The following is a 17,966-nucleotide window of genomic DNA, read 5'->3' as shown; positions in this document are numbered from 1 at the left end:
GGATCAAGTCGGTGTGAAGTGTAGAGGAGACGGATATGTTTGAGGAAAAGGAAAAGATGGGGGAAAGGAATCAGGTCATAGAGGATCTGCATGGGGAATGAGAAGTGGTACGGAAGGTGAAGCGGAGTGGAGAATGGTCTAGCCAGCAAAAAGGTGGTAATTTTGCAACCAAAACCCTTCCACAGGAATTCCCTGCTGATTATGTCTTAAAACTAAAGGCATGACCCTGCACATTTGTATTTATGTAAGTCCATGACAATAAAAATGATAAAAGCAGTTTTACAAAATAAATATAATGATATACTAGTCATTATTTAAACAGTATAGCACATATATATATACGAGTTTAGAATGCTCATTTATTTGTCAGGCAGTAGCTCCGTTCAGTGCTAGGAGAGCTCAGTCTACCACTGTTTTCGCTATATGGAAAAAGTGTACCATGCTTGCTCTGACACCTCACTGCTTTCTACTCGTAAATATAGTTATCCATTTATGCATGGCTAATACTCGTAACAGCAAGTTACAAAAAAAATTCTATGTTATTGAAATGAAATAGTTTCCTCAGTGGTAATGATACTTGTATCGTTACAAACTGAGCCTCTCTCAAAGAAGGGTTTATATGACGTTTTGACAAAGTTTTCAAAATGGTTCAAATGGCTCTGAGCACTATGGGACTCAACTGCTGAGGTCATAAGTCCCCTAGAACTTAGAACTACTTAAACCGAACTAACCTAAGGACAACACACACATCCATGCCCGAGGCAGGATTCGAACCTGCGACCGTAGCGGTCGCGCGGTTCCAGACTGTAGCGCCAGAACCGCTCGGCCATCAGCGGCCGGCTGACAAAGTTTTCACTAGAATAAAGTGCCTTCATCTGTTCCTTTTCCGCGAACATATCCAAGTGCTCTAAACCTCCCGCCGACTTGATCCCGTCCATCCCCTGGCTGCTCCTCTTCTCTCCAACACCCACCCACTGCCATGCCTTTACCGTTGTGTCCGCCCTACTCTCCACCTCTACACATTTCATCTCCTTTCCCAAGGTGGCTTCCGTCAACCCTCAACCCTGCTCTCCCAGATGATGCCCTCTCTCCCTCCATTTATTCCCCCTGTCAACTCTGATCCTCACCTCCCCCTCCCTCAGTCTGCCCTTCTCCTGGGCTCCCTCTCCCCCACTTCATCCTGTTTCTCCCCACCTACCCTGTCTTTGACTCCATTCTCCCCCCCGAGTCCTTTTGCTTTCTCCTCCACTGCTTTCCCTACACCTTCTCACTTCCTCCCTGCCCCCCTTTTATGTGTCCTCTCCCTCCATCGGCTCCCCCCTTTTGTTTTTCCTCTTCTCCCACTCCTTTTCCCTTTCATCTGTTCGGGTCCTTGCCCCCCTCCCATGTACCTTCATGTCTACTCTATAGTGCAGTGTTTATGGGTGTGTGTTCAGTGTTGTGTATCCCCTTTTTTAAGTGTTTGCGAACAGACACCATATTGTCGCTAGATGTGTGTTTTTATCTCTTGCAAACAGAAACCAGACAGTCGCCGTGTTTTTTAATTGTGCCTGTCTAAGTACTACATGTTTATAATCAGCATCATCAAGTCTTTGTTTTTATATTTTCACTTCCCCAACTTTTCACTGTGTTACAGTTTTAAACAGTCACCGTTTTATTGCCTGTTTTTATTTTGTTTACCTATTCATTATGTCTTTAATTCTTCTGTACGCTGCAGAGCGACATGTTACGCTGCTGCCAGCGCCCCCCCCCCCCCCCCCCACTTTGGGGGAATCGAAATTCATATGAAAAAAAAATAGAATAAAGTGTTACATCCCATGTCACATGCTAACATAGCAATAGATACCTTTTCTATTTACAAGTTGAGTTATCTGTAAAGTTGACCATGCAGAATAATGTTGTATATCAACGAATATGGTAAAGGTGGTTGTCATAAATTTCACTCCCAAGGATATTGCATCATTAAATGAAAGCACAGAGAGAAAAAGGATCCATCGAATTGGAAGCGGAATGTCAGGAAAAGTAGGAGAAACAGTGGAAAATCTTATATTCCTACAGATGGTAAAGATGTTCCTGAAAAAACTACATCAGAAGTGGTACATATAAAAACGTTGTATAACATTATAAAGTAAAAATTGCAGACTACTGTTCAAACTACATGGACGATATTGTAGTAGTAGGTCGTGCACAAGAGAAACATATTGCAAATATACGTGCTTTGTTTCGTGTGTTATCTGATGCAGGACTAAGGTGTAGACTGGACAAGTGTGTGTTTTATAAACCTGAATTGCAGTATCTTGGTCATGTCAGAAACAGTCAAGGTGTACACCCTCTTCAGTAGCATTTGTTAGCCATACGGGACTTGCCAATTCCTCGCAATATCACGGAACTGCGGCCAGTTTTAGAGAAAATTAACTATTATATTCGGTTCATACCGAATATTGCACAAATCACGACTCCACTGAATCGCTTGCGGCGCAAGAATGTCCCCTTTGTTTGGACAGATGAGTGGCAAGTAGCTTTTCAAAAACTTAAAGATGCATTACTCCGTGATCGATGCTTAGTTCACTTTGATTCTGAAAAGCCAGTTGTATTACAAGTTGGCGCTTCCTCTTACGGAATCGGTGCAGTGCTTTCGCACAGAATTTCTGATAAATACAGACCTGTTGCTTTCGCATCAAAAATGTATTCCAAAGCTCAGCGTAATTATTCACAAATAGAGAAAGAGGCTTTGGCTATTGCGTATGGTGTCACCAAATTCCACCACTATTTGTATGGCAGAAAATTCTGCTTAGTAACGGATGACAAGTCTTTTCAATCCTTGTTTCATCCGACGAAATCGATTCCTGTACGAGCTGCCCAAAAATTGCAAAGATGGGCTTTGTTGTTGTCTCAATACCACAACGAGATTGTGTATCGTCCGACGGCTCATCATGGTAATGCGGACGCACTTTCACGTCTTCCGATTGACCTGACAGACTCTGACGCTTCTGCTGCATCTTGTTGTCACATCGATGCTCAACATTCTCAATTGCTTCAATCTTTTCCCTTAAACTATAAGAAAATTGCACGGGCCACAGAAGCTGACCCAGATTTGAACATTTTGTTCAATTATATTCGCACATCTTGGCCTTGTTCCTTGCACAGCATAAAGAACTCTGTAGTGCGCCGATACTTTGCACGTCAGTATAGTCTCACTGTACAGAATGGTGTAATTCTTGTTCAAACTGACAGTGGACAGACATGTGTGTTGATCCCTAAAGCTTTGCGAAAAGAAGTGCTGCAGTTACTTCACCAAGGACACTGGGGGATTGTTTGTACGTCGACACTGTACTTGGCAGGGTATGGACGCCTAAGTAGAACAGATGACGTCACAGTGTCACGCATGTGCGAAAAATCAGGCTTCTCCACCACAAAAATTCTTTGCTTTGCCTAAGTCGCTATCGCCATGGCAACCTGTACACATAGAATTTGTGGGATCTTTTTGGAACAGTCGTTGGTTGATTGTGATTGAGTCATATGGCAAGTTTCCTTTGCTGTGTCAATGAATTCGACAACGCTACATAGCTCAATTCAGGTGTTGTCACCGATTTTTTTGCATAGAAGGTTTACCGGAAGTAATAGTGTCAGACAACGGCCCTCAGTTCGCGTCGAATCAATTTGATACGTCCTGTGAACGCAATGGCATACAGCATCTAACTAGTGCACCGTTCCATCCACAGTCAAACGACGGAAGGGTAAGTTTTGTCAGAACATTCAAGCAGCAGATGGCCAAACTTCGCTCCGCACACACAACGGATCAAGCACTGCAAATGTTTCTCGCCTCATATCATTCGCACCCTATACGTGTCGAGTGGGCAAGACCCAACAACTACAATAATTTCCTTGCTGTGGCTGCTTGTTTGGGCACAACAAACAACTGGACGATCAGCCTTTTGTAATACTGCTTTGTTTTCAAGATATTTTAAAACAGTAGAGCTAACACTTGGTTAAGAATCAGTGGAGACACTGAGAGGTTTCAGATAGATTATAATGGTAAGACAGAGATTTAGGAATCCGATTTTAAATTGTGAGACATTTCCAGGGGCAGTTGTGGACTCTGACCACAATCTATTGGTTATGAACTGTAGATTAAAACTGAAGTAACTGCAAAAAGGTGGGAATTTAAGGAGACGGGACTGTATAAACTGAAATAACCAACGGTTATAGAGAGTTTCGTAGATACCATTAGGGAACCATTGACAAGAACGGGGAAAATAAATACAGTAGAAGAAGAAGGGGTAGGTTTGAGAGATCAAATAGTGAACGCAGCAGAGGATCAAGAAGGTAAAAAGACGAGGACTAGCAGAAATCCTTGGGTAACGGGATAAATATTGATTTTAATTGATGAAAGGAGAAAATATAAAAATCCAGTAAATGAAGCAGGATGTAGAGGCATATGTCACTAGAGGTAAGATAGATACTGCCTACAGGAAAATTAACGTGACGTTTGGAAAGAAGAAACCACAAGTATGAATATCAAGAGCTTAGATGGGAACTCAGTTGTAAGGAAAGAAGGGAAGGCTGAAAGGTGGAAGGAGTACATAGCGGGAGTATACAAGGGTGATGTAGTTGATGGCAATATTACGGAAGTGGAAGGGAACGTAGATGAAGGTGAAATGGAAGATACAATACTGCGTGAAGAGTTTGACAGAGCACTGAAAGACCTAAGTCGAAACAAGGCCCTGGGAGTAGACAACATTCCGTTAGAACTACTGATAGCCTTGGAAGAGCCAGCCCTGACAAAGCACTACCATCTGGTGAGCAAGATGTATGAGACAGGCGGACTTCAAAAAGAACATAATAATTCCAATTACAAAGAAAGCAAGTGTTGACAGGTGTGAAAATTACAACTATCAATTTAATAAGTCACAGCTGCAAATATTACCACGAATTCTTTACAGAAGAATGGAAAAACTGGTAGAAGATCGGGAAATATCAGTTTGGATTCCGTAGAAATGTTGGAACACATGAGGCAATGCCGACCCTAAGACTTATCGTAGAATATAGATTAAGGAGAGGCAAACTTAGGTTTCTACCATTTGTAGACTTACATAAAGCTTTTGACAATTTTGCCTGGAATTCCACCTTTCAAATTCTGATGGTGGTAGGGTTCAAATACAGGGCTTACAATTTGTACAGAAACCCGATGACAGTTATAAGAGTCGAGGGGCACGGAGGAGGAGGAGATTAGTGTTTAACGTCCCGTCGACAACGAGGTCATTAGAGACGGAGCGCAAGCTCGGGTGAGGGAAGGATGGGGAAGGAAATCGGCCGTGCCCTTTCAAAGGAACCATCCCGGCATTTGCCTGAAGCGATTTAGGGAAATCACGGAAAACCTAAATCAGGATGGCCGGAGACGGGATTGAACCGTCGTCCTCCCGAATGCGAGTCCAGGAGGGGCACGAAAGTGAACCATTGGTAGGGAAGGGTGTGAGACAGGGTTGTAGCCTATCTCCGATATTATGCAATCTGTACACTGAGCAAGCAGTAGAGGTAACAAAAGAAAAATTCCGAGTAGGAATTAAAATCCATGGAGAAGAAAAATAAACTTCGAGGTTTGCCGACGACATTGTTATTCTGCCAGAGACAGCAAAGGACTTGGAAGAGCAATTGAACGGAATGGACATTGTCTTGAAAGGAGGATATGGGATGAACATCAACAAAAGAAAACGAGGATAGTGCAATGTAGTCGAATTAAATCAGGTTATGCTGAGGGAATTAGGTTAGGAAATGAGACACTTAAAGTAGTAGATGAGTTTCGCTATTTCAGGAGCAAAATAACAGATGATGGTCGAAGTAGATAGGATATTAAATGTAGACTGGCAATGGCGAGGAAAGCGTTTCTGAAGAAGAGAAATTTGCTAACATTAAGTACAGGTTTAAGTGTAAGGAAGTCTTTCCTGATAGTATCTGCATGGAGTGTAGACATGTATGGAAGTGAAACATGGACGATAAACAGTTTAGACAGGAAGAGAATAGAAGCTTTCGAAATGTGGTTCTACAGAAGAATGCTGAAGATTAGATGGGTAGATCACATAACTAATGAGAAAGTATTGAATAGGATTGGGGAGAAGAGAAGTTTGTGGCACAACTTGACCAGAAGAAGGGATCGGTTGGTAGGACATGTTCTGAGGCATCAAGGGATGTCAATTTAGTATCGGAGGGAAGCGGTGAGGGTAAAAGTCGTAGAGGGAGACCAAAGCATGAATATACTAAACGGATTCAGAAGGATGTAGGTTGCAGTAGTTAGTCAGAGATGAAGAAGCTTGCACAGGATAGAGTAGCGTGGAGATCTGCATCAAACCAATCTCTGGACTGAAGACCACAACAACAACAGAGTCTATGTTTACAACAACAGAGTATATGTTTATTACTTGAGGGCATAGCTTTCTGCCTTTAAAGCGCACTTTTGTATTAACCGCGAAAAAAGAAGAGGGGTGGATGTCATGATTACCTACGAACGGAAGTATGTAATATCTGAAGTTTGTTTAAGTTCACCTTTCATTACAAAGGAAATGAGCCAGAATCTTTTTGTTGTGTCAGTGCTGCTGAAGTAATTATGACGTCTGATACTAAATTGAAAATTGCTAGGTACGTGGTTGAATATCAACGCAGATGAGCTAAAAGCAATGTATCTGTGTCTTAGTCGTAATGTCATTTAACCTTGTGTATGTCATTCTTTGATAAAAACAAAAGTGAAAATCAATCTCTAGTTAAGTTTCCTATACTTGCACAATGCCTGTACAATCACCTCAGTACGTTGCAAGTATCACTCGTTGTCAGAACCCTGGTCCTTGTAGTTGTGAGACCATTACGTCAGAGGTAAGTGAATTAGATTTTGTGAAAACTGTTGGTTGTGTGGTGGGTGCACCCTTTTTTGTATAAGGAGCTTCTTCTTCTATCAGCTGGGATGGTAAGGATCTTGTTGGAAATGTGCCAATACCATGTGTCAATAACTTGATGTACAGCACTGGAAATTTTCTGTAAACTTCCCCCCTGACTGAACAGTTCAATGTATTTTTCCTTTGTTTAACTTTGTCTTTATTATTATTTCTTGTCCGATATATAACTGTTTATTTAGTTTGGAAGTTAATTAAATAAATATGTTGTGTTATTTGAGTTTGTCAGATAATATGTTCTATTGATACTTTTCATTGTTTCTGCCAATGCAACAGAAAACTAATTTTTTTTTTATATACAATGTTATTTCACGATGTAATTTTACAGGATATGCAACGTTCTTACCCAGATAGGTACGTAAAATTAAGATAACTTTCTAAATATTGTAACTGGTAAATGCACATTGCTCTTCCATAACACATACTATATCACTTGAACATACATAATGAACTGTATAAATAAATAATACCGAATGGAAACGATAGTTATTATTACTTCCTGAAAGACTATGAAACTGTGATATACAAAATTTTTGTAGGGAGGCCCTCATTTATGAATTCACTTTTCCTTTCTTACTAGTACATTAAACTATTTACAAATTTCAGAGCAGCTGCACCAAGGCCCATTCGTTGTAACTGCGAAATAACCGGTCTGCAACTTAAAAATATAATTTAATAAGTCTAGGTGAGTAGTTTCATGAATTGAAGTAGAATCTAGGTCCGTATTTGTGAGGAGTGACCTGCTTACACTACAGTGCTAGTACTACTCATGGCTGCACATTCATCACAAACTGTGACACCGTTATGTTCCAAAGCGAACGTCATGGTAAGTTTTACACTACGTTATATTAGGCTCAGTCCATGGACCTCACGGAGAAGGGTCTCTGGGGTGTAAGAATTCGAGGATATACATTTTTTCAAGAGCAATAAAATGAAGTGACTTAACATAATCAGATATCATTATAGTAGAGTGAAGATACTCTTCATCGGAGTAAAATTAGTTATCGAGCAGCAAGTAATATTTTCTTCACTTAACAGGCTGTAAAAATTGAGTGTCGTTGATTTTGGTTTATAAGCGAGAAAGGTTGGAGTAAAACATCTTATCAGTGTTTATACACTAAACACTGTTCTTTGTCTGTTGAAGGATCGATTGCTGCGCTCGCTTTCGGTTCCAGCAATCACCTGCACAAAAGACCTGAATGTGTAACTGGACGTCAGGACGGGGACCGGAAGTCACCTCTTTCCGAATTCGATTACTGTGCCTTACCGACTGCCAAATATAACTATAAACAGACAAAAATTTCAGGTTTCGGATACTGTTACTGCAAACCATTTTGTACAAAGAAGTGTACTACCAAGTTATATACTCGTAGAAGATGCGGATAACACAATGGCTGAATTTGGACAAATTGACTTGCAAATCTGAATAGGTTAGAAATTTTGCTGAAGCAAAAAAAATGGGATGATGTTTATCTAGAGGATAGCGTATAAAAGAGTTGGGATTGCATAAACATAGCTCGTCCATATAAATGGTAAACATAACTGAGATGGAAGAACCAGAAATTTTAAAAAAAGCAATAAATAAACTGATAGTGCTTTAAGAAGAGTAGCAAAAATATAAAGGACATGCCAATCATGTGGTTCACAGATACAAGAAGAAAGCATATTAATGATCAGATGAGACGCCAACAAAAACCAGAAATACAAACTTCTCCAAACTCTACAACAGGTTGTAACTAAACAAATGAGAAAAGAAAATACATGTCTTGAAAGATAATATTGACAACAGAGAGGGAAAAGAGGCAGATCCATGACATGTTTATGTTGCTTTTTGTTGTTGTTGTGGTCTTCAGTCTGAAGACTAGTTTGATGCAACGCTCCATGTTACTCTACCCTGTGCAAACTGTTTCATCTCTACATAACTATTTCAACTTACATCCTTCACAATGTCCTTGGTGATTCATCTCGTGGTCTCCCTTTGGGGTTTTTTACCCCTCACATTTCCCTATAATACTAAGCTGATAGTCCCTTGAAGTCCCAGAACGTGTCCTACAACCGATCCCTTCTTCTCTCCCATATTCTATTCAGTACCTCCTCTTCGGCTATGTGATCTACCCATCCAATCGTCAGCATTCTTCTATAGCAACATATTTCAAAAGCTTCTATTCTCTTCTTGTCTAAACTGTCTATCATCCATGTTTCACATTCATACATGGCTACACTCCATACAAACACTTTCAGAACGGACTTCCTGCCACTTAAATGTATATTCGACTTTAAAAATGCTTTTCTTGCCACTGACAATCTACTTTTTATATCCTCACTACTTCGGCCATTATCCTTTATTTTACTGCCCAAACAACAAAACTCATCTACTACTTTAAGTGTCTCGTTTTCTAATCTCATTCCCTCAGCTTCCCTTGATTCAATTCGACTACTTTCCTCCTTATTCTTATTTTGATTTTGTTGTTGTTCATCTCATATCCACCCTTCAAAACAGTGTCGATTCCTCTCAACCGGTCTTCCAAGTCCCTTACTGTCTCCGCCAGAATTACAAAGCATCGGCTATTTTTAATTTTTATTGCTTCTGCCTGAACATTAATCCCTACTCAAGATTTTCTTTAGTTTTCTTTACTGCCTGCTCAATGTCACAGACTGGATAACGCCTGGGATAGGCAACAAACCTGTCTCACTTCCTTCTCAACCACTGCCTCCCTTTCATGTCCCTCGACTCCTATAACAGCCGTCAGGTTTCTGTAGAAGTGGTAAATAGCCTTTTGCTGCCTGTATTTTACCCCTGATACCTTCACAATTTCAAAGATAGTATTCTAGTTAATAACGTCAAAAGCTTTCTCTAAGTCTATAAATGCTATAATGGTAGGTTTGCCTTTCCTTAACGTATCTTCTAAGATAACTTGTAAGGTCAGTATTGCAACACGTGTTCCTACATTTCTCGGGAATGCAAACTGATCTTCCTTGAGGTCTGCTTCTACCAGTTTTTCCATTCTTCTGTAAAGAATTCTTGTTAGTATTTTGCAGCCATGACTTCTTAAACTGATAGTTCAGTAATTTTCACACCTGTCAGCAACTGTTTTCTTTGGAATTGGAATTATCACATTCCTCCTTAAGTCTGAGGGTATTCCACCTGTCCCATACATCTTGCTCATCAGATGGAAGAACTTTGTTATTTCTGGATCTCCCAAGGGTATCAGAGGTGTGACAGAATAGCATCTACTCCTAGGGCCTTGTTTTGACTTAGATCTTTCAGTGCTCTGTCAAATTCTCCTCGCAGTATCATGTCTCCCATCTCATCTTCAACTACGTCCTCTTCCCTTTCTATAATATTGCATGCAACTTCAGTTTCCTTGTACAAACCCTCTACGTGCTCATTCCACATTTTAGCTTTCCCTTCTTTGTTTCGGACTGGTTTTCCATCTGAGCTCTTGATATTCGTGCTGCTGTTTCTCTTTTCTCCAAAGGGCCTCATTAATTTTTCTTTAGGCGGTATCTGTCTTTCCTCTAGTGAAATATCCTTCTGAATTCTTACATTTGTCCACTTGCCATTCCTGTTTAGACATTTTGCACTTCATGTCAATTTCATTTTTTATACATTTGTATACCCTATCGTCTGATACATTTGCTGCATTTTTTATATTTTCTCCTCTCATCAATTAATTTCAGTATCTCTTGTGTCACACAAGGGTTTTGTCAAGGCCTTTTATTTTTACCTTTTTGATCTTCAGCTGCCTTCATTACTTCATCTCTCAAGTCTACCCATTCGTCTTCTACTATAGTCCTCTCCTCTTTTCTAGTCAATCGTTCCTTATGGCTCCCTCTGAAACTCTCTACAACGTCTGGTTCTTTGAAATTATCCAGGTTGTAACACCATAGCTCTAATGCTGTACAGATTTCTTTTGCCTTTTGCTTTAGTTTAATGTTATAACATTGAGTATCTGTAAATGTGTTTGAATCAATAACACAAAACTGTATACTCCTTTCTTTGTAAAAACTTTGATGTCATGGGCTGATTCTATGCAATGTAGTATATCTGTCATTTAAATTCTTTGTCCCAATTGGAGGGAGACAAAACTTATTGTATTTATTTGGAATTTGTTTAAATAATTTTGTTTAGAACTACCTGTATGTGCAAATGATATGTTTTTTTTTAAAAAATTATTGTTTGCTGTTATGTAAACTGCTGACATTCACTCAGGATTCTTAGTTATGTGGTCTGTAAAAGGTAGTGTGGTTCCCCTCGGGAACGCAACTGTGTAGTGCGCGCAAATTGTGGTTGGCCTAGGTAGAGAAGGTGGAACAAGAGTCAGTCGGGAACGAGCTACCAAACTGTGCACTGCCATGTGAAAGCTACCAAACTGTGCACTGCCATGTGAAAGTTGTATATTGTGCTGGTTCAGAGAGAGGCTTGTTCAGCCACTTTCCAGTGCCTCGGATGGATGGATAAATAGCTAGAAGGATTCTGGAACTGGTATCCATCATCGCCACCAAGAAGGCACAGAGTCCAGCAATACTGCCTGCAAATCCACCTACCAACATGCAGTTGCCACCATATTGCGCAATCACTGTAAAGGAGTACTATAATAATGTACAGTGAAGGATCAGCTTATTGGGCGATTTAGTGTGCACAAATATAAGGTAACTTATAACTGAATTTATGTACCTACCTTGATTTTTTCCCTATCACAACACCTCTCAGGTTCCTCTCCATTTGAACTATGATTAACGAGTGTCCTATTTTGTGGAAAAAATGAAAGCCTCAAAGTCAGACAGTTAATTAAATAATGTTGTTTGATCTTTGATAAGAAGGGAATATTCAGATTTACTGTGGATTTAGTGAAATTGCGGGAGGCAGTGACTGTAGTTTGAGGAAGTTTCAAAGTCGCCTATTTAATCATTTACTTGAAAGTAGAAGACTGTGGTAATAGAGACAAATCGCTGTTTCTTTTAAAAATTTAAGTTCTTAGAACTGAGGCTTATAAAGTTTTGCTTGGTTAATTATCATAGTTCTGTCTATAGTAAATTTTAAAAGGTGAGTTAGTTTCTTGTAAATTTGTCAACATTGTGTCTCACTGCAGTAAAAGTCGTGAATTGCAGTTGTGGAAAGTTGGATGCTTGCGAAGTACTTGTTTCTTTTGTGTAATAAAAGCGCATATTAATGTTGTAACAGGATCCACAGTTTTCCTATTGTGCTCATACTGCATAACGATTAATAGAAAGACAACTATTTATGAAAACAATAATTTCTTTGTTCAAAAGACAGTGAGAAATAACCTGTTAGTTAATTCCAATCAACTTTCATTTTAAATAGTAAAGTATTGAACTGAGAGAGACTTAACCTGTGACCAGTTCATAATTTTTCAGTGAACTACATTTATAATTTTATGTCGACTAGGAAAGTGTTTGAAAAATAATACTTAAACCATGTCCAATTTATGATTCTGCAGTGAATATTATTAGTAATGTAATAAAGACCATTTAGTTTGAATAAGCCCTGAAAGTAATAGTGTGTTTCGTTATCTGTTAAATTTTTGCAAATAGTTTGTTCCACTGTGTCAGCTTCCAGTATTACCGTGAACATATGCAGCTGTTAGAGTTCATTGCAATCGGGTGTGGCAAAATATAAGTTGTGTTTGTTCGTTAAAGTTACTCATACCTAATTTCTTAAACAAGAATGTTAATCATTCTCTTGCCTAATTAGGCTGGCGACAGTTTTTTTATCCGTTAAACAGTGTGGATAGGTTAAATATTATTTGTTACTGTCTGAATATTTACGTAATTCTGACTTACACTTCCGATAAGCCACTTCCGTTAGGTACAACGCGGTCAATATAACAAAATTCCTCTCAGAGGGTAACACTGCTTTGTTGCGTTATGCCACAATTGCAACAACAAGGTAGTTTTTATTTCACGACCTGCCTCCTACTTTAAGGTTATGGTATAGCAGTAGCAGACAAAAGTGTTATAAGGTCCCATCTCCTTAATTTCTTACCTTTTTGCGATTCCTTTGGGTTTAATCTACAGTTCATAACCAATAAGTTGTAGTCAAGGTTTACATCTGCCCCTGGAAATGTCTTACGGTTTAAAATCTGGATCTGGAATCTCTGTCTTGCCGTTATATAATAAATCTGAAACCTTCCGCTGTCTCAGGTATCTTCCACGTATAAACTCTTCTTTCATGATTCCTAAACCAAATGTTAGAGGTGATTAAATTACGCTCTGTGCAGAATTCTACGACGCGGTTTCCTCCTTTATTCCCTTCCCCCTTCTCTTCATTTTCCTGCTATCGAATTCCTGTCACCAATCTCAATTAAATTTTCGTCTCCCTTAACTAACTGAATAATTTTTTGTATCTGATCATACTTGTATCAATCAGCACAATATAGTTGTAGCTGTGAACTTTCTAAAACAAAACCCCAAACTGAGAAACCCTGCGTTGCCTTGGCGTTTATTTACAGCTGTGTATGGGACTCCATACACGTGGAATTAATTTTTGATTTCTAAATCTTCTTTGTACACAGCATCTGAAGTTGTATGAGTGCGGACTTGAATGAAGAACTTGTTGGCCTTACTAAGACAAGAGAGAGCCACGTGGTGCTAATCTGACATTAAGATCCAAGTCCGTAATGCGCAACGTCTGGCCTCGTGCTTTGTTTATGGTCACAGCATAACATAAGCTCTCTGGGAACTGCCCATGATTAAAGCAGAACGGTAAATTATTAGGAATAAGCGCAATTAAGGGTATAAAAACTCGCTTGCCTGGACCAATTACTATTAAAGTTTACATTTCTATGATGGCATGTTGGAGAGAAGTAATTATAAACTTCTTTGAGTGAAGAGTTCCGAAAAGCAAGATAATGCTTGACGCTCTCGAACAGAGTTACATCACGCTTCGCTTTCGGAAGGACTTTCCAAAGGGCAAGTTAAAGCCTGATGTTCTCAAATTGCAGAAGGTGTCGCCTCACGATCTTCATTGGATACATAGTACTCAATCTTTTAGCTGCTCTGGTGCATTAGAAAGGATTCCACCGTTATCTAGGTATTTTTATTCGTAAATAATACGAAATCAGAATGATTGTTTGAATGTCTCTGTGCCTGCAGTAATTATTCTAATCCTGTTCTCACGATCACTATGTGAGTGATACGTAGGGGATTGTAGTACTTGTTAGTAGACTTTCTCGGGATAGTTTACGTCCATCTTCAATAGTCTTGCAGTTCAGGTCCTTCAGCATCTCTGTGACACTCTCCCACGAATCAAACAAACCTGTGACCATTCGTGCTGTCCTTTTTCATATACGTTTAATATCCACTGTTAGTCCTATTTGGTATGGGTCCCACACACTTGAGCAATATTCTAGAATGGGTCGCACGACTGATTTGTAAGCAATCTGACTGACTATGCTTCCCTAGTATTCAACCAATGAACCGAAGTCTACCACCTGTTTTGCCCACGACTGAGCCTACATGATCATTCCATTTCATATCCCTACAAAGTGCTACTCCACGTATTTGTATGAGCTGGCTGATTCCAACAGTGACTCATTGATATTACAGTCATGGGATGCAAGGTTTCTTCGTTTTGCGAAGTGCAGAGTTATACATTTATGAATGTATAAATCCAGTTGCCAATCTTTGCACCACTTTGAAATTTCATCAAGATCTGACTGAATATTCATGCAGCATCTTTCCGATAGTTTATCATGCTATATAACTGCATTATATGCAAAAAGTCTGAGGTTACTACTAATATTGTCTGTAAGGTCATTAATACAAAGTGTGCAAAGCAAGGGTTCCGGCACACTTCCCTGTGGTACACCTGAAGTTACTTCTACATCTGACGACGACCCTGTACCCTAGATAATGTGCTACCAAAAAGTACTCCATCTAGTCATAAACTACGCTTGATATCCTATATGATCGTACTTTTGACAGTAAGAGTTGATATGGTACTGAGTCAAACGCTTTTCGGAAATCGACAAATACTGCATGTACCTGGCTGTCTTGATCCAAAGCTTTCAGTATACCATATGTGAAAAGTGCTAGTAGACTTTCACATCTTCAATGTTTTCGGAATGCATGCTGATTGACACTGAGGAGGTCATTCTGTTCAAGATACCTCAATACGTTTTCCCTCAGAATACCGAATATGTTCTAAGATTCTACAACAAATCGGTGACGAGGTAGTTTTGTGGATCACTTCTGCTACCAGACAGTTGTGACCTGTGCTTTTTTCCAAGAACTGGGCACGGTTTTTTGTTCGAGGGACCTACGATAAATTATAGTTAGAAGAGGATCTAACTAAGCCGCAAATTCAGTATGAAATCTGATAGGGATTCCATCGGTGTCTGGAACTTTGTTCAATTTCAACAGTATCAGCTGTTTGTTTCTCAACACCAATGACACTGATAGTTATTCCATTCATCTTTTCAATGGTACGAGCATTAAATTGGGGAACTTCTCCTTGGTTTTCTTCTGTAAAGCAACATTTGAAAACTGAATTAAGCATATCAGCTTTGCTATGCTACTCTCAATTTCATTTCCTGTCTGATTCGCTAGGGATTGGACACTAGCTTTGGTGCCACTAACTGCCATTACATACGACCAGAATTTCTTAGGGTTTTGTGAAATTCCATTTTACAATATTCTGAGACGGTAGTCACCGAAGGCACTACGCATTCTTTTCTTGACAACCAAACATTTTCCATTCATCATCTCTCTATCTATAGTCCCACGCTTTGTTTCACACCTGTTATGCATTAATTTCCGTTTCTTGAGAACTTTTCATCGTCATCATGCTTCACCAGTGTTGTGTTTGGTGCTGTACGCCCGTGACATCAAGAGCTGTGGTTTTAATCGCATGCTGGACTTGTACATAGCGCCAGTGCTTGTTCAGTGCTACGCCGCCAAATCTCTACTTTTATGCTCCAACCGTCCTTCTTTTAATCGGCACAGTGTATGGTTTTTTGTGTACAGTTTTTAGATTTTTATCACCATTCTTGCAGTCACCCCATTTTTTTACGCTGTCTTCCATTATGTTTCCCCTTTTATATGTCTGTTTCGCCGTATTTCCTCCCTTATGTTGTTTTGAATGTCTCCATGTTCTGTACTTACTGTCTGTCTCTCGGCAGAAGAGCGGCGCTTATGCTGCTGCCAGCCCACGCGGTATGGGGCATTGAAATACAATAAAGAAGAAAAAGATGTTTTTCCTACGATCTGATTATCAAGGAATAAAGCCTATACGTTGCCCCTGCTATGCTCAAGTTACTGTGGAAATCTTATCTATATCCGTCCAATAGTATTGAAGACTAGTATGCTCAGACAGGCAAGACAGTTTTAAATAAAACTTTAAAGCACGATATCTTTTTTTTGTGACCCGTTTTTGATTTCATAAAGCCTATATGTTGTCCGAAGCTACGTCCAATTTATCTGTCCCATGAATATTTGTTTATTAGTTTTGGAGAGTAGCGCGTTGAAACACAGACACACAAAGGCTTTAGATTAAATGATAAATTACGATATCTTTTTGTTATGTGATCCTATTTTGATGAAAAAAGCCTATATGTTACCCCAAGCTACGCTCAAGTTACCTGTGAAAACCTCTTGAAAATTCGTCTATTAGTTTTGAAGATTAGCATTTTCAAAGTGACAGGTGCGATGATTTTACAGATTATTATTCACATACCACACATCACATTTCATTCACTTACTTTCAAAGAATGAATTGGGGGTTTCTAAAATTATTGGAAAACTAAAAAGTAAAAACACCAGGTGTTTTTATGGCATATCAGAACAAAATGGTCAGACACTGTACTAGAAATGAAATCCCGCTACCAGTCACAAAATTTGTTGACTATATAAATTATGTAATTAGCAGCATGTTGCGAGGTCAGACCTCATCATCCGGCTATAGTGGCGGTACAAAAAAACATTTAAAACTAGTGCACATTGATATTAAAGTATTATTTTGTATCGTCTTGGCACGTGCTGTGGTCATTCTGTGGAGAATGAGAATGATAATCTGATATGGAGCGACGTCTCTTTCTACGGTGGTCTGCTGTTCATACGAGAAATTGTAAATAATGACTCCCTTTCCTCCTTTTGTCGTCGCCGTCACCTTATAATGTGTTCATCATTCTCTGTTTCTACCGCCCTTTTGAAGTTTTTAATCCTTGTTCATATCTGAAACACGATATCACAAATAACTCAAATAATGAGTTAATATTTTTATTGAGTGGTTAATACCGACGAGTTAAAATTAGGCTCATCAGTTCCTGGTTTTGGTTAAGTCTCGATACACCGAAAGATCGTGATAATGTCCATTTTCTGTGCAGTGAAATTATTGTTATACTCTTATGTTGAACTTTCTATCTTTTGGTGTCTAGAACATCTGTTTATGTTGATCAGAGTTACGTCTATAAGTTAAAAAAAACTGAAAGCACAATATGACGGAGTACGAGCAGAGAATAAGCTACTGAAGCAGCATATAAAACAACTCAGTCTGCGACACATAAGCATAACAATGCAGTGAGAGACATGATTTCTTGGTTTGGAAAAAAGGGCTATGTAATCCAGATTCTTATATGTTAAACAGTAGAAACGTAACGGATCTGTTGAAGAAGCATTTGAAACTTCAAGCTAGTGGTAAAGTATCATAATATTTTCAGTAAACAAGGAGACTCGCTGAGAGACTAAATTTTCATTCAGCTAAAGCACATAGCTAATTACGAAAGTTTGTGAAATTATCTCACCCAGAAAAGTTTCACTGCAATTAGCCGAAGTTCCTAGTTTATAAATAGTGGTCACGTTTTTACAGCTACGAAATTTGGGGAAGAATCGCTTTATGTCCAATATAAAGCTGCACCTGAAGCATTATCTTATCTGCAGAATAAATCACTTATTTAAATCTAAATCTTCTGAGAAAAACGGCAAGACAGGTATATGCCAAACATATTTTATTTAAACCCACTGTTTTTCGGGGTTACATTAAGGATGTAGTGTTCAGTTCACCAG

Source organism: Schistocerca nitens, chromosome 1 (genome assembly GCF_023898315.1).
Source record: "Schistocerca nitens isolate TAMUIC-IGC-003100 chromosome 1, iqSchNite1.1, whole genome shotgun sequence".
NCBI lineage: Eukaryota > Metazoa > Arthropoda > Insecta > Orthoptera > Acrididae > Schistocerca > Schistocerca nitens.
This window is presented reverse-complemented; position numbering follows the sequence as displayed.